Raw genomic sequence first — 21,699 nt, 5'->3', positions numbered from 1 at the left:
TCTCAGAAAGCTTCTTTCTCTTTGTTATCGGAGGATATTTCCTTTGGCCCTATAGTCTTCCAAGGGATCCGAAATATCTGTTCTCAGATTCCACAGAAATAAGGCTAGCAAAGAGATCCATGAAATACAGATGTAACTCTGTGAGATGAATTAACAGAACACTAAGCAGTTTCTCAGAAAGCTTCTTTCCAGATTTCATCTGAGGATATATCCTTTTTCACCATACGCCTCTATGGGCTTCCAAATATCACTTTGCCAATTCCACAAGAACTGTCTTAGCGAAAGGCTTCTTGAGGGGAAAGCTGTAACTCTGTGAGATGATTTCACAGAACACAAAGAAGTTTCTCAGAAAGCTTCTTTCTCTTTGTTATCGGAGGACATTTCCTTTGGCCCTATAGTCTTCCAAGGGATCCGATATATCTGTTCTCAGATTCCACAGAAATAAGGCTAGCAAAGAGATACACGAAATAATGATGTATCTCTGTGAGATGAATTAACAGAACACTAAGCAGTTTCTCAGAAAGCTTCTTTCCAGATTTCATCTGAGGATATTTCCATTTTCACCATAGCCCTCTATGGGCTTCCAAATATCACTTTGCCAATTCCACAAGAACTGTCTTAGCGAAAGGCTTCTGGAGGGGAAAGCTGTAACTCTGTGAGATGATTTCACAGAACACAAAGAAGTTTCTCAGAAAGCTTCTTTCTCTTTGTTATCGGAGGATATTTCCTTTGGCCCTATAGTCTTCCAAGGGATCCGAAATATCTGTTCTCAGATTCCACAGAAATAAGGCTAGCAAAGAGATCCACGAAATACCGATGTAACTCTGTGAGATGAATTAACAGAACACTAAGCAGTTTCTCAGAACGCTTCTTTCCAGATTTCATCTGAGGTTATTTCCTTTTTCACCAAAGCCCTCTATGGGCTTCCAAATATCACTTTGCCAATTCCAGAAGAACGGTCTTAGCGAAAGGCTTCTTGAGGGGAAAGCTGTAACTCTGTGAGATGATTTCACACAACACAAAGAAGTTTCTCAGAAAGCTTCTTTCTCTTTGTTTCGGAGGATTTTTCCTTTGGCCCTATAGTCTTCCAAGGGATCCGAAATATCTGTTCTCAGATTCTAAAGAAATAAGGCTAGCAAAGAGATCCACGAAATACAGAAGTAACTCTGTGAGATAAATTAACAGAACACTAAGCAGTTTCTCAGAAAGCTTCTTTCCAGATTTCATCTGATGATATTTCCTTTTTCACCATAGCCCTCAATGGGCTTCCAAATATCACTTTGCCAATTCCAGAACAACTGTCTTAGCGAAAGGCTTCTTGAGGGGAAAGCTGTAACTCCGTGAGATGATTTCACAGAACACAAAAAGTTTCTCAGAAAGCTTCTTTCTCTTTGTGATCGGAGGATATTTCCTTTGGCCCTACACTCTTCCAAGGGATCCGAAATATCTGTTCTCAGATTCCACAGAAATAAGGCTAGCAAAGAGATCCACGAAATACAGAAGTAACTCTGTGAGATGAATTAACAGAACACTAAGCAGTTTCTCAGAAAGCTTCTTTACAGATTTCATCTGAGGATATTTCCATTTTCACCATAGCCCTCTATGGGCTTCCAAATATCACTTTGCCAATTCCAGAACAACTGTCTTAGCGAAAGGCTTCTTGAGGGGAAAGCTGTAACTCCGTGAGATGATTTCACAGAACACAAAAAGTTTCTCAGAAAGCTTCTTTCTCTTTGTTATCGGAGGATATTTCCTTTGGCCCTATAGTCTTCCAAGGGATCTGAAATATCTGTTCTCAGACACCTCAGAAATAAGGCTAGCAAAGAGATCCACGAAATACAGATGTAACACTGTGAGATGAATTAACAGAACACTAAGCAGTTTCTCAGAAAGCTTCTTTCCAGATTTCTTCTGAGGATATTCCCTTTTTCACCATAGCCCTCTATGGGCTTCCAAATATCACTTTGCCAATTCCACAAGAACTGTCTTAGCGAAAGGCTTCTTGAGGGGAAAGCTGTAACTCTGTGAGATGATTTCACAGAACACAAAGAAGTTTCTCAGAAAGCATCTTTCTCTTTGTTATCAGAAGATATTTCCTTTGGACCTGTATTCTTCAAAGGGATCCGAAATATCTGTTCTCAGACACCTCAGAAATAAGGCTAGCAAAGAGATCCACGAAATACAGATGTAACTCTGTGAGATGAATTAACAGAACACTAAGCAGTTTCTCAGAAAGCTTCTTTCCAGATTTCATCTGAGGATATTCCCTTTTTCACCATAGCCCTCTATGGGCTTCCAAATATCACTTTGCCAATTCCACAAGAACTGTCTTAGCGAAAGGCTCCTTGAGGGGAAAGCTGTAACTCTGTGAGATGATTTCACAGAACACAAAGAAGTTTCACAGAAAGCTTCTTTCTCTTTGTTATCGGAGGATATTTCCTTTGGCCCTATAGTCTTCAAAGGGATCCGAAATATCTGTTACAGATTCCACAGAAATAAGGCTAGCAAAGAGATCCACGAAATACAGATGTAACACTGTGAGATGAATTAACAGAACACTAAGCGGTTTCTCAGAAATCTTCTTTCCAGATTTCATCTGAGGATATTTCTTTTTTCACCATAGCCCTCTATGGCCTTCCAAATATCACTTTGCCAATTCCACAAGAACTGTCTTAGCAAAAGGCTTCTGGAGGCGAAAGATGTAACTCTGTGAGATGATTTCACAGAGCACAAAGAAGTTTCTGAGAAAGCTTATTTCTCTTTGTTATCGGAGGATATTTCCTTTGGCCCTATAGTCTTCCAAGGGATTCGAAATATCTGTTCTCATTCCACAGAAATAAGGCTAGCAAGGAGATCCACGAAATACAGATGTAACCCTGAGAGAAGAATTAACAGAACACTAAGCAGTTTCTCAGAAATCTTCTTTCCAGATTTCATCTGAGGATATTTCCTTTTTCAGCATAGCCCTCTATGGGCTTCCAAATATCACTTTTCCAATTCCGCAAGAACTGTCTTAGCGAAAGGCTTCTTGAGGGGAAAGCTGTAACTCTGTGAGATGATTTCACAGAACACAAAGAAGTTTCTCCGAAAGCTTCTTTCTCTTTGTTATCGGAGGATATTTCCTTTGGCCCTATAGTCTTCAAAGGGATCCGAAATATCTGGTCTCAGATTCCACAGAAATAAGGCTAACAAAGAGATCCACGAAATACAGATGTAATTCTCTGAGATGAATTAACAGAACACTAAGCAGTTTCTCAGAAAGCTTCTTTCCAGATTTCATCTGAGGATATTTCCATTTTCACAATAGCCCTCTATGGGCTTCCAAATATCACTTTGCCAATTCCACAAGAACTGTCTTAGCGAAAGGCTTCTTGAGGGGAAAGCTGTACGTCTGTGAGATGATTTCACAGAACACAAAGAAGTTTCTCAGAAAGCTTCTTTGTCTTTGTTATCGGAGGATATTTCCTTTGGCCCTATAGTCTTCAAAGGGATCAGAAATATCTGTTCTCAGATTCCACAGAAATAAGGCTAGCAAAGAGATCCACGAAATACAGATGTAACTCTGTGAGATGAATTAACAGATCACTAAGCATTTTCGCAGGAAGCTTCTTTCCACATTTCATCTGAGGATATTTCCATTTTCACCATAGCCCTCTATGGGCTTCCAAATATCACTTTGCCAATTCCACAAGAACTGTCTTAGCGAAAGGCTTCCTGAGGGGAAAGCTGTAACTCTGTGAGATGACTTCACAGAACACAAAGTAGTTTCTCAGAAAGCTTGCTTCTCTTTGTTTTAGAAGGATATTTCCTCTGGCCTTATAGTCTTCCAACGGATCCGAAATATCTGTTGTCAGATTCCAAAGAAATAAGGCTAGCAAAGAGATCCACGAAATACAGATGTAACTCTGTGAGATGAATTAAAAGAACACTAAGCAGTTTCTCAGAAAGCTTCTTTCCAGATTTCATCTGAGGATATTTCCTTTTTCACCATAGCCCTCTATGGGCTTCCAAATATCACTTTGCCAATTCTACAAGAACTGTCTTAGCGAAAGGCTTCTTGAGGTGAAAGCTGTAACTCTGTGAGATGATTTCACAGAATACAAAGAAGTTTCTCAGAAAGTTTCTTTCTCTTTGTTATCGGAGGATATTTCCTTTGGCCCTATAGTCTTCAAAGGAACCGAAATATCTGGTCTCAGATTCCAGAGATATAAGGCTGGCAAAGAGATACACGAAATACAGATGTAACTCTGTCAGATGAATTAACAGACCACTAAGCAGTTTCTCAGAAAGCTTCTTTCCAGATTTCATCTGAGGATATTTCCTTTTTCACCATAGCCCTCTATGGGCTTCCAAATATCACTTTGCCAATTCCACAAGACCTGTCTTAGCGAAAGGCTTCTTGAGGGGAAAGCTGTAACTCTGTGAGATGATTTCACAGAACACAAAGAAGTTTCTCAGAAATCTTCTTTCTCTTTGTTATCGGAAGATATTTCCTTTGGCCCTATAGTCTTCTAAGGGATCCGAAACATCTGTTCTCAGATTCCACAGAAATAAGGCTAGCAAAGAGATCCACGAGATACAGATGAAACTCTGTGAGATGAATTAAAAGATCACTAAGCAGTTTCTCAGAAAGCTTCTTTCCAGATTTCATCTGAGGATATTTCCTTTTTCACCATAGCCCTCTATGGGCTTCCAAATATCACTTTGCCAATTCCACAAGAACTGTCTTAGCGAAAGGCTCCTTGAGGGGAAAGCTGTAACTCTGTGAGATGATTTCACAGAACACAAAGAAGTTTCTCAGAAAGCTTCTTTCTCTTTGTTATCGGAGGATATTTCCTTTGGCCCTATAGTCTTCCAAGGGTTCCGAAATATCTGTTCTCAGATTCCTCAGAAATAAGGCTAGCAAAGAGATCCACGAAATACGGATGTAACTCTGGGAGTTGAATTAACAGAACACTAAGCAGTTTCTCAGAAAGCTTCTTTCCAGATTTCTTCTGATGATATTTCCTTTTTCACCATAGCCCTCTATGGGCTTCCAAATATCACTTTGCCAATTCCACAAGAACTGTCTTAGCGAAGGGCTCCTTGAGGGGAAAGCTGTAACTCTGTGAGATGGTTTCACAGAACAGAAAGAAGTTTCTCAGAAAGCTTCTTTCTCTTTGTTATCGGAGGATATTTCCTTTGGCCCTATAGTCTTCAAAGGGATCCGAAATATCTGTTCTCAGATTCCACAGAAATAAGGCTAGCAAAGAGACCCACGAAATACAGATGTAACTCTGTGAGATGAATTAACAGAACACTAAGCAGTTTCTCAGAAAGCTTCTTTCCAGATTTCATCTGAGGATATTTCCTTTTTCATCATAGCCCTCTATGGGCTTCCAAATATCACTTTGCCAATTCCACAAGAACTGTCTTAGCGAAAGGCTACTTGGGGGAAAGCTGTAACTCTGTGAGATGATTTCACAGAACACAAAGAAGTTTCTCAGAAAGCTTCTTTCTCTTTGTTATCGGAGGATATTTCCTTTGGCCCTATAGTCTTCCAAGGGATCCGAAATATCTGTTCTCAGACACCTCAGAAATAAGGCTAGCAAAGAGATCCACGAAATACAGATGTAACTCTGTGAGATGAATTAACAGAACACTAAGCAGTTTCTCAGAAATCTTCTTTCCAGATTTCATCTGAGGATATTCCCTTTTTCACCATAGCCCTCTATGGGCTTCCAAATATCACTTTGCCAATTCCACAAGAACTGTCTTAGCGAAAGGCTCCTTGAGGGGAAAGCTGTAACTCTGTGAGATGATTTCACAGAACACAAAGAAGTTTCTCAGAAAGCTTCTTTCTCTTTGTTATCGGAGGATATTTCCTTTGGCCCTATAGTCTTCCAAGGGATCCGTAATATCTGTTCTCAGATTCCACAGAAATAAGGCTAGCAAAGAGATCCACGAAATACAGATGTAACTCTGTGAGATGAATTAACAGAACACTAAGCAGTTTCTCAGAAAGTTTCTTTCCAGATTTCATCTGAGGATATTTCCTTTTTCAACATAGCCCTCTATGGGCTTCCAAATATCACTTTGCCAATTCCACAAGAACTGTCTTAGCGAAAGGCTTCTTGAGGGGAAAGCTGTAACTCTGTGAGATGATTTCACAGAACACAAAGAAGTTTCTCAGAAAGCTTCTTTCTCTTTGTTATCGGAGGATATTTCCTTTGGTCCTATAGTCTTCCAAGGGATCCGAAATATCTGTTCTCAGATTCCACAGAAATAGGGCTAGCAAAGAGATCCAAAAGATACAGATGTAACTCTGTGAGATGAATTAACAGAAAACTAAGCAGTATCTCAGAAAGCTTCTTTCCAGATTTCATCTGAGGATATTTCCTTTTTCAACATAGCCCTCTATCGGCTTCCAAATATCACTTTGCCAATTTCAGAAGAACTGTCTTAGCGAAAGGCTTCTTGAGGGGAAAGCTGTAACTCTGTGAGATGATTTCACAGAACACAAAGAAGTTTCTCAGAAAGATTCTTTCTCTTTGTTTCGGAGGATATTTCCTTTGGCCCTATAGTCTTCCAAGGGATCCGAAATATCTGTTCTCAGATTCCAAAGATATAAGGATAGCAAAGAAATCCACGAAATACAGATGTAACTATGTGAGATGAATTAACAGAACACTAAGCAGTTTCTCAGAAAGCTTCTTTCCAGATTTCATATGAGGATATTTCCTTTTTCACCATAGCCCTATATGGGCTTCGAAATATCACTTTGCCAATTCCACAAGAACTGTCTTAGCGAAAGGCTTCTTGAGGGGAAAGCTGTAACTCTGTTAGATGATTTCAGAAACACAAAGAAGTTTCTCAGAAAGCTTCCTTCTCTTTGTTATCTGAGGATATTTCCTTTGGCCCTATAGTCTTCCAAGGGATCCGAAATATCTGTTCTCAGATTCCACAGAAATAAGGCTAGCAAAGAGATCCACGAAATACAGATGTAACTCCGTGAGATGAATTAACAGAAAACTAAGCAGTATCTCAGAAAGCTTCTTTCCAGATTTCATCTGAGGATATTTCCTTTTTCACCATAGCCCTCTGGGGCTTCCAAATATCACTTTCCCAATTCCACAAGAACTGTCTTAGCGAAAGTCTTCTTGAGGGGAAAGCTGTAACTCTGTGAGATGATTTCACAGAACACAAAGAAGTTTCTCAGAAAGCTTCTTTCTCTTTGTTATCGGAGGATATTTCCTTTGGCCCTATAGTCTTCCAAAGGATCCGAAATATCTGTTCTCAGATTCCACAGAAATAAGGCTAGCAAAGAGATCCACGAAATACAGATGTAACTCTGTGAGATGAATTAACAGAACACTAAGCAGTTTCTCAGAAAGCTTCTTTCCAGATTTCATCTGAGGGTATTTCCTTTTTCACCATAGCCCTCTATGGGCTTCCAAATATCACTTTGCCAATTCCACAAGAACTGTCTTAGCGAAAGGCTTCTTGAGGGGAAAGCTGTAACTCTGTGAGATGATTTCACAGAACACAAAGAAGTTTCTCAGATAGCTTCTTTCTCTTTGTTTCGGAGGATATTTCCTTTGGCCCTACAGTCTTCCAAGGGATCCGAAATATCTGTTCTCAGATTCCAAAGAAATAAGGCTAGCAAAGAGATCCACGAAATACAGATGTAACTCTGTGAGATGAATTAACAGAACACTAAGCAGTTTCTCCGAAAGCTTCTTTCCAGATTTCATCTGAGGGTATTTCCTTTTTCACCATAGCCCTCTATGGGCTTCCAAAATCACTTTGCCAATTCCAGAAGAACTGTCTTAGCGAAAGGCTTCTTGAGGGGAAAGCTGTACCTCTGTGAGATGATTTCAGAGAACACAAAGAAGTTTTTCAGAAAGCTTCTTTCTCTTTGTGATCGGAGGATATTTCCTTTGGCCCTATAGTCTTCCAAGGGATCTGAAATTTCTGTTTGCAGATTCCCCAGAAATAAGGCTAGCAAAGAGATCCACGAAACACAGATGTAACTCTGTGAGATGAATTAACAGAACTCTAAGCAGTTTCTCAGAAAGCTTCTATCCAGATTTCATCAGGATATTTCCTTTTTCACCATAGCCCTCTATGGTCTTCCAAATATCACTTTGCGAATTCCACAAGAACTGTCTTAGCGAAAGGCTTCTTGAGGGGAAAGCTGTAGCTCTGTGAGATGATTTCACAGAACACACAGAAGTTCCTCAGAAAGCTTCTTTCTCTTTGTTATCGGAGGATATTTCCTTTAGCCCTATAGTCTTCAAAGGGATCCGAAATATCTGTTCTCAGATTCCACAGAAATTAGGCTAGCAAAGAGATCCACGAAATACAGAAGTAACTCTGTGAGATGAATTAACAGAACACTAAGCAGTTTCTAAGAAAGCTTCTTTCCAGATTTCATCTGAGGATATTTCCATTTTCACCATAGCCCTCTATGGGCTTCCAAATATCACTTTGCCAATTCCACAAGACCTGTCTTAGTGAAAGGCTTCTTGAGGGGAAAGCTGTAACTCTGTGAGATGATTTCACAGAACACGAAGACGTTTCTCAGAAAGCTTCTTTCTCTTTGTTATCGGAGGATATTTCCTTTGGCCCTATAGTCTTCCAAGGGATCCGAAATATCTGTTCTCAGATTCCACAGAATTAAGGCTAGCAAAGAGATCCACGAAATACCGATGTAACTCTGTGAGATGAATTAACAGAACACTAAGCAGTTTCTCAGAAAGCTTCTTTCCAGATTTCATCTGAGGTTATTTCTTTTTTCACCAAAGCCCTCTATGGGCTTCCAAATATCATTTTGCCAATTCCACAAGAACTGTCTCAGCGAAAGGCTTCTTGAGGGGAAAGCTCTAACTCAGTGAGATGATTTCACAGAACACAAAGAGGTTTCTCAGAAAGCTTCTTTCTCTTTGTTTCGGAGGATATTTCCTTTGGAAATATAGTCTTCCAAGGGATCCGAAATATCTGTTCTCAGATTCCACAGAAATAAGGTTAGCAAAGAGATACACGAAATACAGATGTAACTCTGTGAGATGAATTAACAGAACACTAAGCAGTTTCTCAGAAAGCTTCTTTCCAGATTTCATCTGAGGATATTTCCTTTTTCACCATAGCCCTCAATGGGCTTCCAAATATCACTTTGCCAGTTCCAGAAGAACTGTCTTAGCGAAAGGCTTCTTGAGGGGAAAGCTGTAACTCTGTGAGATGATTTTACAGACACAAAGAAGTTTCTCAGAAAGCTTCTTTCTCTTTGTTATCGGAGGATATTTCCTTTCGCCCTATAGTGTTCCAAGGGATGTGAAAAATATGTTCTCAGATTCCACAGAAATAAGGCTAGCAAAGAGATCCACGAAATACAGATGTAACTCTGTGAAATGAATTAACAGAACACTAAGCAGTTTCTCAGAAAGCTTCTTTCCAGATTTCATCTGAGGATATTTCCTTTTTCACCCTAGACCTCTATGGGCTTCCAAATATCATTTTGCCAATTCCACAAGAATTGTCTTAGCGAAAGGCTTCTTGAGGGGAAAGCTGTAACTCTGTGAGATGATTTCAGAAACACAAAGAAGTTTCTCAGAAAGCTTCCTTCTCTTTGTTATCTGAGGATATTTCCTTTGGCCCTATAGTCTTCCAAGGGATCCGAAATATCTGTTCTCAGATTCCACAGAAATAAGGCTAGCAAAGAGATCCACGAAATACAGATGTAACTCTGTGAGATGAATTAACAGAAAACTAAGCAGTATCTCAGAAAGCTTCTTTCCAGATTTCATCTGAGGATATTTCCTTTTTCACCATAGCCCTCTAGGGGCTTCCAAATATCACTTTGCCAATTCCAGAAGAACTGTCTTAGCGAAAGGCTTCTTGAGGGGAAAGCTGTAACTCTGTGAGATGATTTCACAGAACACAAAGAAGTTTCTCAGAAAGCTTCTTTCTCTTTGTTATCGGAGGATATTTCCTTTGGCCTTATAGTCTTCCAAAGGATCCGAAATATCTGTTCTCAGATTCCACAGAAATAAGGCTAGCAAAGAGATCCACGAAATACAGATGTAACTCTGTGAGATGAATTAACAGAACACTAAGCAGTTTCGCAGAAAGCTTCTTTCCAGATTTCATCTGAGGGTATTTCCTTTTTCACCATAGCCCTCTATGGGCTTCCAAATATCACTTTGCCAATTCCACAAGAACTGTCTTAGCGAAAGGCTTCTTGAGGGGAAAGCTGTAGCTCTGTGAGATGATTTCACAGAACACACAGAAGTTCCTCAGAAAGCTTCTTTCTCTTTGTTATCGGAGGATATTTCCTTTAGCCCTAGAGTCTTCAAAGGGATCCGAAATATCTGTTCTCAGATTCCACAGAAATTAGGCTAGCAAAGAGATCCACGAAATACAGAAGTAACTCTGTGAGATGAATTAACAGAACACTAAGCAGTTTCTAAGAAAGCTTCTTTCCAGATTTCATCTGAGGATATTTCCATTTTCACCAAAGCCCTCTATGGGCTTCCAAATATCACTTTGCCAATTCCAGAACAACTGTCTTAGTGAAAGGCTTCTTGAGGGGAAAGCTGTAACTCTGTGAGATGATTTCACAGAACACAAAGACGTTTCTCAGAAAGCTTCTTTCTCTTTGTTATCGGAGGAGATTTCCTTTGGCCCTATAGTCTTCCAAGGGATCCGAAATATCTGTTCTCAGATTCCACAGAAATAAGGCTAGCAAAGAGATCCACGAAATACCGATGTAACTCTGTGAGATGAATTAACAGAATACTAAGCAGTTTCTCAGAAAGCTTCTTTCCAGATTTCATCTGAGGATATTTCCATTTTCACCATAGCCCTCTATGGGCTTCCAAATATCACTTTGCCAATTCCACAAGAACTGTCTTAGTGAAAGGCTTCTTGAGGGGAAAGCTGTAACTCTGTGAGATGATTTCACAGAACACAAAGACGTTTCTCAGAAAGCTTCTTTCTCTTTGTTATCGGAGGATATTTCCTTTGGCCCTATAGTCTTCCAAGGGATCCGAAATATCTGTTCTCAGATTCCACAGAAATAAGGCTAGCAAAGAGATCCACGAAATACCGATGTAACTCTGTTAGATGAATTAACAGAACACTAAGCAGTTTCTCAGAAAGCTTCTTTCCAGATTTCATCTGAGGTTATTTCCTTTTTCACCAAAGCCCTCTATGGGCTTCCAAATATCACTTTGCCAATTCCACAAGAACTGTCTCAGCGAAAGGCTTCTTGAGGGGAAAGCTGTAACTCTGTGAGATGATTTCACAGAACCCAAAGAAGTTTCTCAGAAAGCTTCTTTCTCTTTGTTATCGGAGGATATTTCCTTTGGCCCTATAGTCTTGCAAGGGATCCGAAATATCTGTTCTCAGATTCCACAGAAATAAGGCTAGCAAAGAGATCCACGAAATACCGATGTAACTCTGTGAGATGAATTAACAGAACACTAAACAGTTTCTCAGAAAGCTTCTTTCCAGATTTCATCTGAGGTTATTTCCTTTTTCACCAAAGCCCTCTATGGGCTTCCAAATATCACTTTGCCAATTCCAGAAGAACTGTCTTAGCGAAAGGCTTCTTGAGGGGAAAGCTGTAACTCTGTGAGATGATTTTACAGACACAAAGAATTTTCTCAGAAAGCTTCTTTCTCTTTGTTATCGGAGGATATTTCCTTTGGCCCTATAGTCTTCCAAGGGATGTGAAAAATATGGTCTCAGATTCCACAGAAATAAGGCTAGCAAAGAGATCCACGAAATACAGATGTAACTCTGTGTAATGAATTAACAGAACACTAAGCAGTTTCTCAGAAAGCTTCTTTCCAGATTTCATCTGAGGATATTTCCTTTTTCACCCTGCCTTCTATGGGCTTCCAAATATCATTTTGCCAATTCCACAAGAATTGTCTTAGCGAAAGGCTTCTTGAGGGGAAAGCTGTAACTCTGTGAGATGATTTCACGGAACACAAAATGTTTCTCAGAAAGCTTCTTTCTCTTTGTTATCGGAGGATATTTCCTTTGGCCCTATAGTCTTACAAGGGATCCGAAATATCTGTCCTCAGATTCCACAGAAATAAGGCTAGCAAAGAGATCCACGAAATACATATGTAACTCTGTGAGATGAATTAACGGAACACTAAGCAGTTTCTCAGAAAGCTTCTTTCCAGATTTCATGAGGATGTTTCCTTTTTCACCATAGCCCTTGTGGGCTTCCAAATATAACTTTGCGAATTCCACAAGAACTGTCTTAGCGAAAGGCTTCTTGAGGGGAAAGCTGTAACTCTGTGAGATGATTTCACAGAACACAAAGAAGTTTCTCAGAAAGCTTCTTTCTCTTTGTTATCGGAGGACATTTCCTTTGGCCCTATAGTCTTCCAAGGGATCCGAAATATCTGTTCTCAGATTCCACAGAAATAAGGCTAGCAAAGAGATCCACGAAATACAGATGTAACTCTGTGAGATGAATTAACAGAACACTAAGCAGTTTCTCAGAAAGCTTCTTTCCAGATTTCATCTGAGGATATTTCCATTTTCACCATAGCCCTCTAAGGGCTTCCAAATATCACTTTGCCAATTCCACAAGAACTGTCTTAGCGAAAGGCTTCTTGAGGGGAAAGCTGTAACTCTGTGAGATGATTTCACAGAACACAAAGAAGTTTCTCAGAAAGCTTCTTTCTCTTTGTTTCGGAGGATTTTTCCTTTGGCCCTATAGTATTCCAAGGGATCCGAAATATCTGTTCTCAGATTCTAAAGAAATAAGGCTAGCAAAGAGATCCACGAAATACAGAAGTAACTCTGTGAGATGAATTAACAGAACACTAAGCAGTTTCTCAGAAAGCTTCTTTCCAGATTTCATCTGATGATATTTCCTTTTTCACCATAGCCCTCAAAGGGCTTCCAAATATCACTTTGCCAATTCCAGAACAACTGTCTTAGCGAAAGGCTTCTTGAGGGGAAAGCTGTAACTCCGTGAGATGATTTTACAGAACACAAAGAAGTTTCTCTGAAAGCTTCTTTCTCTTTCTTATCGGAGGATATTTCCTTTGGCCCTATAGTCTTCCAAGGGATGTGAAATATATCTTCTCAGATTCCGCAGAAATAAGGCTAGCAAAGAGATCCACGAAATACAGATGTAACTCTGTGAAATGAATTAACAGAACACTAAGCAGTTTCTCAGAAAGCTTCTTTCCAGATTTCATCTGAGGATATTTCCTTTTTCACCCTAGCCCTCTATGGGCTTCCAAATATCACTTTTCCAATTCCGCAAGAACTGTCTTAGCGAAAGGCTTCTTGAGGGGAAAGCTGTAACTCTGTGAGATGATTTCACAGAACACAAAGAAGTTTCTCCGAAAGCTTCTTTCTCTTTGTTATCGGAGGATATTTCCTTTGGCCCTATAGTCTTCAAAGGGATCCGAAATATCTGGTCTCAGATTCCACAGAAATAAGGCTAACAAAGAGATCCACGAAATACAGATGTAATTCTCTGAGATGAATTATCAGAACACTAAGCAGTTTCTCAGAAAGCTTCTTTCCAGATTTCATCTGAGGATATTTCCATTTTCACAATAGCCCTCTATGGGCTTCCAAATATCACTTTGCCAATTCCACAAGAACTGTCTTAGCGAAAGGCTTCTTGAGGGGAAAGCTGTACGTCTGTGAGATGATTTCACAGAACACAAAGAAGTTTCTCAGAAAGCTTCTTTGTCTTTGTTATCGGAGGATATTTCCTTTGGCCCTATAGTCTTCAAAGGGATCAGAAATATCTGTTCTCAGATTCCACAGAAATAAGGCTAGCAAAGAGATCCACGAAATACAGATGTAACTCTGTGAGATGAATTAACAGAACACTAAGCATTTTCGCAGGAAGCTGCTTTCCACATTTCATCTGAGGATATTTCCATTTTCACCATAGCCCTCTATGGGCTTCCAAATATCACTTTGCCAATTCCACAAGAAGTGTCTTAGCGAAAGGCTTCCTGAGGGGAAAGCTGTAACTCTGTGAGATGACTTCACAGAACACAAAGTAGTTTCTCAGAAAGCTTGCTTCTCTTTGTTTTAGAAGGATATTTCCTCTGGCCTTCTAGTCTTCCAACGGATCCGAAATATCTGTTGTCAGATTCCAAAGAAATAAGGCTAGCAAAGAGATCCACGAAATACAGATGTAACTCTGTGAGATGAATTAAAAGAACACTAAGCAGTTTCTCAGAAAGCTTCTTTCCAGATTTCATCTGAGGATATTTCCTTTTTCACCATAGCCCTCTATGGGCTTCCAAATATCACTTTGCCAATTCTACAAGAACTGTCTTAGCGAAAGGCTTCTTGAGGTGAAAGCTGTAACTCTGTGAGATGATTTCACAGAATACAAAGAAGTTTCTCAGAAAGTTTCTTTCTCTTTGTTATCGGAGGATATTTCCTTTGGCCCTATAGTCTTCAAAGGAACCGAAATATCTGGTCTCAGATTTCAGAGATATAAGGCTGGCAAAGAGATACACGAAATACAGATGTAACTCTGTCAGATGAATTAACAGACCACTAAGCAGTTTCTCAGAAAGCTTCTTTCCAGATTTCATCTGAGGATATTTCCTTTTTCACCATAGCCCTCTATGGGCTTCCAAATATCACTTTGCCAATTCCACAAGACCTGTCTTAGCGAAAGGCTTCTTGAGGGAAAAGCTGTAACTCTGTGAGATGATTTCACAGAACACAAAGAAGTTTCTCAGAAATCTTCTTTCTCTTTGTTATCGGAAGATATTTCCTTTGGCCCTATAGTCTTCAAAGGGATCCGAAACATCTGTTCTCAGATTCCACAGAAATAAGGCTAGCAAAGAGATCCACGAGATACAGATGAAACTCTGTGAGATGAATTAAAAGATCACTAAGCAGTTTCTCAGAAAGCTTCTTTCCAGATTTCATCTGAGGATATTTCCTTTTTCACCATAGCCCTCTATGGGCTTCCAAATATCACTTTGCCAATTCCACAAGAACTGTCTTAGCGAAAGGCTCCTTGAGGGGAAAGCTGTAACTCTGTGAGATGATTTCACAGAACACAAAGAAGTTTCTCAGAAAGCTTCTTTCTCTTTGTTATCGGAGGATATTTCCTTTGGCCCTATAGTCTTCCAAGGGTTCCGAAATATCTGTTCTCAGATTCCTCAGAAATAAGGCTAGCAAAGAGATCCACGAAATACGGATGTAACTCTGGGAGTTGAATTAACAGAACACTAAGCAGTTTCTCAGAAAGCTTCTTTCCAGATTTCTTCTGATGATATTTCCTTTTTCACCATAGCCCTCTATGGGCTTCCAAATATCACTTTGCCAATTCCACAAGAACTGTCTTAGCGAAGGGCTCCTTGAGGGGAAAGCTGTAACTCTGTGAGATGGTTTCACAGAACAGAAAGAAGTTTCTCAGAAAGCTTCTTTCTCTTTGTTATCGGAGGATATTTCCTTTGGCCCTATAGTCTTCAAAGGGATCCGAAATATCTGTTCTCAGATTCCACAGAAATAAGGCTAGCAAAGAGACCCACGAAATACAGATGTAACTCTGTGAGATGAATTAACAGAACACTAAGCAGTTTCTCAGAAAGCTTCTTTCCAGATTTCATCTGAGGATATTTCCTTTTTCATCATAGCCCTCTATGGGCTTCCAAATATCACTTTGCCAATTCCACAAGAACTGTCTTAGCGAAAGGCTACTTGGGGGAAAGCTGTAACTCTGTGAGATGATTTCACAGAACACAAAGAAGTTTCTCAGAAAGCTTCTTTCTCTTTGTTATCGGAGGATATTTCCTTTGGCCCTATAGTCTTCCAAGGGATCCGAAATATCTGTTCTCAGACACCTCAGAAATAAGGCTAGCAAAGAGATCCACGAAATACAGATGTAACTCTGTGAGATGAATTAACAGAACACTAAGCAGTTTCTCAGAAATCTTCTTTCCAGATTTCATCTGAGGATATTCCCTTTTTCACCATAGCCCTCTATGGGCTTCCAAATATCACTTTGCCAATTCCACAAGAACTGTCTTAGCGAAAGGCTCCTTGAGGGGAAAGCTGTAACTCTGTGAGATGATTTCACAGAACACAAAGAAGTTTCTCAGAAAGCTTCTTTCTCTTTGTTATCGGAGGATATTTCCTTTGGCCCTATAGTCTTCAAAGGGATCCGATATATCTGTTACAGATTCCACAGAAATAAGGCTAGCAAAGAGATCCACGAAATACAGATGTAATTCTCTGAGATGAATTAACAGAACACTAAGCAGTTTCTCAGAAAGCTTCTTTCCAGATTTCATCTGAGGATATTTCCATTTTCACAATAGCCCTCTATGGGCTTCCAAATATCACTTTGCCAATTCCACAAGAACTGTCTTAGCGAAAGGCTTCTTGAGGGGAAAGCTGTACGTCTGTGAGATGATTTCACAGAACACAAAGAAGTTTCTCAGAAAGCTTCTTTCTCTTTGTTATCGGAGGATATTTCTTTTGGCCCTATAGTCTTCAAAGGGATCAGAAATATCTGTTCTCAGATTCCACAGAAATAAGGCTAGCAAAGAGATCCACGAAATACAGATGTAACTCTGTGAGATGAATTAACAGAACACTAAGCATTTTCGCAGGAAGCTTCTTTCCACATTTCATCTGAGGATATTTTCATTTTCACCATAGCCCTCTATGGGCTTCCAAATATCACTTTGCCAATTCCACAAGAAGTGTCTTAGCGAAAGGCTTCTTGAGGGGAAAGCTGTAACTCTGTGAGATGACTTCAAAGAACACAAAGTAGTTTCTCAGAAAGCTTGTTTCTCTTTGTTTTAGAAGGATATTTCCTCTGGCCTTATAGTCTTCCAACGGATCCGAAATATCTGTTGTCAGATTCCAAAGAAATAAGGCTAGCAAAGAGATCCACGAAATACAGATGTAACTCTGTGAGATGAATTAACAGAACACTAAGCAGTTTCTCAGAAAGCTTCTTTCCAGATTTCATCTGAGGATATTTCCTTTTTCACCACAGCCATCTATGGGCTTCCAAATATCACTTTGCCAATTCCACAAGAACTGTCTTAGCGAAAGGCTTCTTGAGGTGAAAGCTGTAACTCTGTGAGTTGATTTCACAGAATACAAAGAAGTTTCTCAGAAAGTTTGTTTCTCTTTGTTATCGGAGGATATTTCCTTTGGCCCTATAGTCTTCAAAGGAACCGAAATATCTGGTCTCAGATTCCAGAGAAATAAGGCTGGCAAAGAGATCCACGAAATACAGATGTAACTCTGTCAGATGAATTAACAGACCACTAAGCAGTTTCTCAGAAAGCTTCTTTCCAGATTTCATCTGAGGATATTTCCTTTTTCATCATAGCCCTCTATGGGCTTCCAAATATCACTTTGCCAATTCCACAAGAACTGTCTTAGCGAAAGGCTACTTGGGGGAAAGCTGTAACTCTGTGAGATGATTTCACAGAACACAAAGAAGTTTCTCAGAAATCTTCTTTCTCTTTGTTATCGGAAGATATTTCCTTTGGCCCTATAGTCTTCAAAGGGATCCGAAACATCTGTTCTCAGATTCCACAGAAATAAGGCTAGCAAAGAGATCCACGAGATACAGATGAAACTCTGTGAGATGAATTAAAAGATCACTAAGCAGTTTCTCAGAAAGCTTCTTTCCAGATTTCATCTGAGGATATTTCCTTTTTCACCATAGCCCTCTATGGGCTTCCAAATATCACTTTGCCAATTCCACAAGAACTGTCTTAGCGAAAGGCTCCTTGAGGGGAAAGCTGTAACTCTGTGAGATGATTTCACAGAACACAAAGAAGTTTCTCAGAAAGCTTCTTTCTCTTTGTTATCGGAGGATATTTCCTTTGGCCCTATAGTCTTCCAAGGGTTCCGAAATATCTGTTCTCAGATTCCTCAGAAATAAGGCTAGCAAAGAGATCCACGAAATACGGATGTAACTCTGGGAGTTGAATTAACAGAACACTAAGCAGTTTCTCAGAAAGCTTCTTTCCAGATTTCTTCTGATGATATTTCCTTTTTCACCATAGCCCTCTATGGGCTTCCAAATATCACTTTGCCAATTCCACAAGAACTGTCTTAGCGAAGGGCTCCTTGAGGGGAAAGCTGTAACTCTGTGAGATGGTTTCACAGAACAGAAAGAAGTTTCTCAGAAAGCTTCTTTCTCTTTGTTATCGGAGGATATTTCCTTTGGCCCTATAGTCTTCAAAGGGATCCGAAATATCTGTTCTCAGATTCCACAGAAATAAGGCTAGCAAAGAGACCCACGAAATACAGATGTAACTCTGTGAGATGAATTAACAGAACACTAAGCAGTTTCTCAGAAAGCTTCTTTCCAGATTTCATCTGAGGATATTTCCTTTTTCATCATAGCCCTCTATGGGCTTCCAAATATCACTTTGCCAATTCCACAAGAACTGTCTTAGCGAAAGGCTACTTGGGGGAAAGCTGTAACTCTGTGAGATGATTTCACAGAACACAAAGAAGTTTCTCAGAAAGCTTCTTTCTCTTTGTTATCGGAGGATATTTCCTTTGGCCCTATAGTCTTCCAAGGGATCCGAAATATCTGTTCTCAGACACCTCAGAAATAAGGCTAGCAAAGAGATCCACGAAATACAGATGTAACTCTGTGAGATGAATTAACAGAACACTAAGCAGTTTCTCAGAAATCTTCTTTCCAGATTTCATCTGAGGATATTCCCTTTTTCACCATAGCCCTCTATGGGCTTCCAAATATCACTTTGCCAATTCCACAAGAACTGTCTTAGCGAAAGGCTCCTTGAGGGGAAAGCTGTAACTCTGTGAGATGATTTCACAGAACACAAAGAAGTTTCTCAGAAAGCTTCTTTCTCTTTGTTATCGGAGGATATTTCCTTTGGCCCTATAGTCTTCAAAGGGATCCGATATATCTGTTACAGATTCCACAGAAATAAGGCTAGCAAAGAGATCCACGAAATACAGATGTAATTCTCTGAGATGAATTAACAGAACACTAAGCAGTTTCTCAGAAAGCTTCTTTCCAGATTTCATCTGAGGATATTTCCATTTTCACAATAGCCCTCTATGGGCTTCCAAATATCACTTTGCCAATTCCACAAGAACTGTCTTAGCGAAAGGCTTCTTGAGGGGAAAGCTGTACGTCTGTGAGATGATTTCACAGAACACAAAGAAGTTTCTCAGAAAGCTTCTTTCTCTTTGTTATCGGAGGATATTTCTTTTGGCCCTATAGTCTTCAAAGGGATCAGAAATATCTGTTCTCAGATTCCACAGAAATAAGGCTAGCAAAGAGATCCACGAAATACAGATGTAACTCTGTGAGATGAATTAACAGAACACTAAGCATTTTCGCAGGAAGCTTCTTTCCACATTTCATCTGAGGATATTTTCATTTTCACCATAGCCCTCTATGGGCTTCCAAATATCACTTTGCCAATTCCACAAGAAGTGTCTTAGCGAAAGGCTTCTTGAGGGGAAAGCTGTAACTCTGTGAGATGACTTCAAAGAACACAAAGTAGTTTCTCAGAAAGCTTGTTTCTCTTTGTTTTAGAAGGATATTTCCTCTGGCCTTATAGTCTTCCAACGGATCCGAAATATCTGTTGTCAGATTCCAAAGAAATAAGGCTAGCAAAGAGATCCACGAAATACAGATGTAACTCTGTGAGATGAATTAACAGAACACTAAGCAGTTTCTCAGAAAGCTTCTTTCCAGATTTCATCTGAGGATATTTCCTTTTTCACCACAGCCATCTATGGGCTTCCAAATATCACTTTGCCAATTCCACAAGAACTGTCTTAGCGAAAGGCTTCTTGAGGTGAAAGCTGTAACTCTGTGAGTTGATTTCACAGAATACAAAGAAGTTTCTCAGAAAGTTTGTTTCTCTTTGTTATCGGAGGATATTTCCTTTGGCCCTATAGTCTTCAAAGGAACCGAAATATCTGGTCTCAGATTCCAGAGAAATAAGGCTGGCAAAGAGATCCACGAAATACAGATGTAACTCTGTCAGATGAATTAACAGACCACTAAGCAGTTTCTCAGAAAGCTTCTTTCCAGATTTCATCTGAGGATATTTCCTTTTTCATCATAGCCCTCTATGGGCTTCCAAATATCACTTTGCCAATTCCACAAGAACTGTCTTAGCGAAAGGCTACTTGGGGGAAAGCTGTAACTCTGTGAGATGATTTCACAGAACACAAAGAAGTTTCTCAGAAAGCTTCTTTCTCTTTGTTATCGGAGGATATTTCCTTTGGCCCTATAGTCTTCCAAGGGATCCGAAATATCTGTTCTGAGACACCTCAGAAATAAGGCTAGCAAAGAGATCCACGAAATACAGATGTAACACTGTGAGATGAATTAACAGAACACTAAGCAGTTTCTCAGAAAGCTTCTTTCCAGATTTCATCTGAGGATATTCCCTTTTTCACCGTAGCCCTCTATGGGCTTCCAAATATCACTTTGCCAATTCCACAAGAACTGTCTTAGCGAAAGGCTTCTTGAGGGGAAAGCTGTAACTCTGTGAGATGATTTCACAGAACACAAAGAAGTTTCTCAGAAAGCTTCTTTCTCTTTGTTATCAGAAGATATTTCCTTTGGCCCTATATTCTTCAAAGGGATCCGAAATATCTGTTCTCAGACACCTCAGAAATAAGGCTAGCAAAGAGATCCACGAAATACAGATGTAACTCTGTGAGATGAATTAACAGAACACTAAGCAGTTTCTCAGAAAGCTTCTTTCCAGATTTCATCTGAGGATATTCCCTTTTTCACCATAGCCTTCTATGGGCTTCCAAATATCACTTTGCCAATTCCACAAGAACTGTCTTAGCGAAAGGCTCCTTGAGGGGAAAGCTGTAACTCTGTGAGATGATTTCACAGAACACAAAGAAGTTTCACAGAAAGCTTCTTTCTCTTTGTTATCGGAGGATATTTCCTTTGGCCCTATAGTCTTCAAAGGGATCCGAAATATCTGTTACAGATTCCACAGAAATAAGGCTAGCAAAGAGATCCACGAAATACAGATGTAACACTGTGAGATGAATTAACAGAACACTAAGCAGTTTCTCAGAAAGCTTCTTTCCAGATTTCATCTGAGGATATTTCCTTTTTCACCATAGCCCTCTATGGCCTTCCAAATATCACTTTGCCAATTCCACAAGAACTGTCTTAGCAAAAGGCTTCTGGAGGCGAAAGCTGTAACTCTGTGAGATGATTTCACAGAGCACAAAGAAGTTTCTGAGAAAGCTTCTTTCTCTTTGTTATCGGAGGATATTTCCTTTGGCCCTATAGTCTTCCAAGGGATTCGAAATATCTGTTCTGATTCCACAGAAATAAGGCTAGCAAAGAGATCCACGAAATACAGATGTAACTCTGTGAGATGAATTAACAGAACACTAAGCAGTTTCTCAGAAAGCTTCTTTCCAGATTTCATCTGAGGATATTCCCTTTTTCACCATAGCCCTCTATGGGCTTCCAAATATCACTTTGCCAATTCCACAAGAACTGTCTTAGCGAAAGGCTCCTTGAGGGGAAAGCTGTAACTCTGTGAGATGATTTCACAGAACACAAAGAAGTTTCTCAGAAAGCTTCTTTCTCTTTGTTATCGGAGGATATTTCCTTTGGCCCTATAGTCTTCAAAGGGATCCGATATATCTGTTACAGATTCCACAGAAATAAGGCTAGCAAAGAGATCCACGAAATAC

Source organism: Macaca mulatta, chromosome 13 (assembly GCF_049350105.2).
Source record: "Macaca mulatta isolate MMU2019108-1 chromosome 13, T2T-MMU8v2.0, whole genome shotgun sequence".
Classification (NCBI taxonomy): domain Eukaryota; kingdom Metazoa; phylum Chordata; class Mammalia; order Primates; family Cercopithecidae; genus Macaca; species Macaca mulatta.
The sequence above is the reverse complement of the archived record's forward strand: the minus strand, read 5'-3'. Positions refer to the sequence as shown.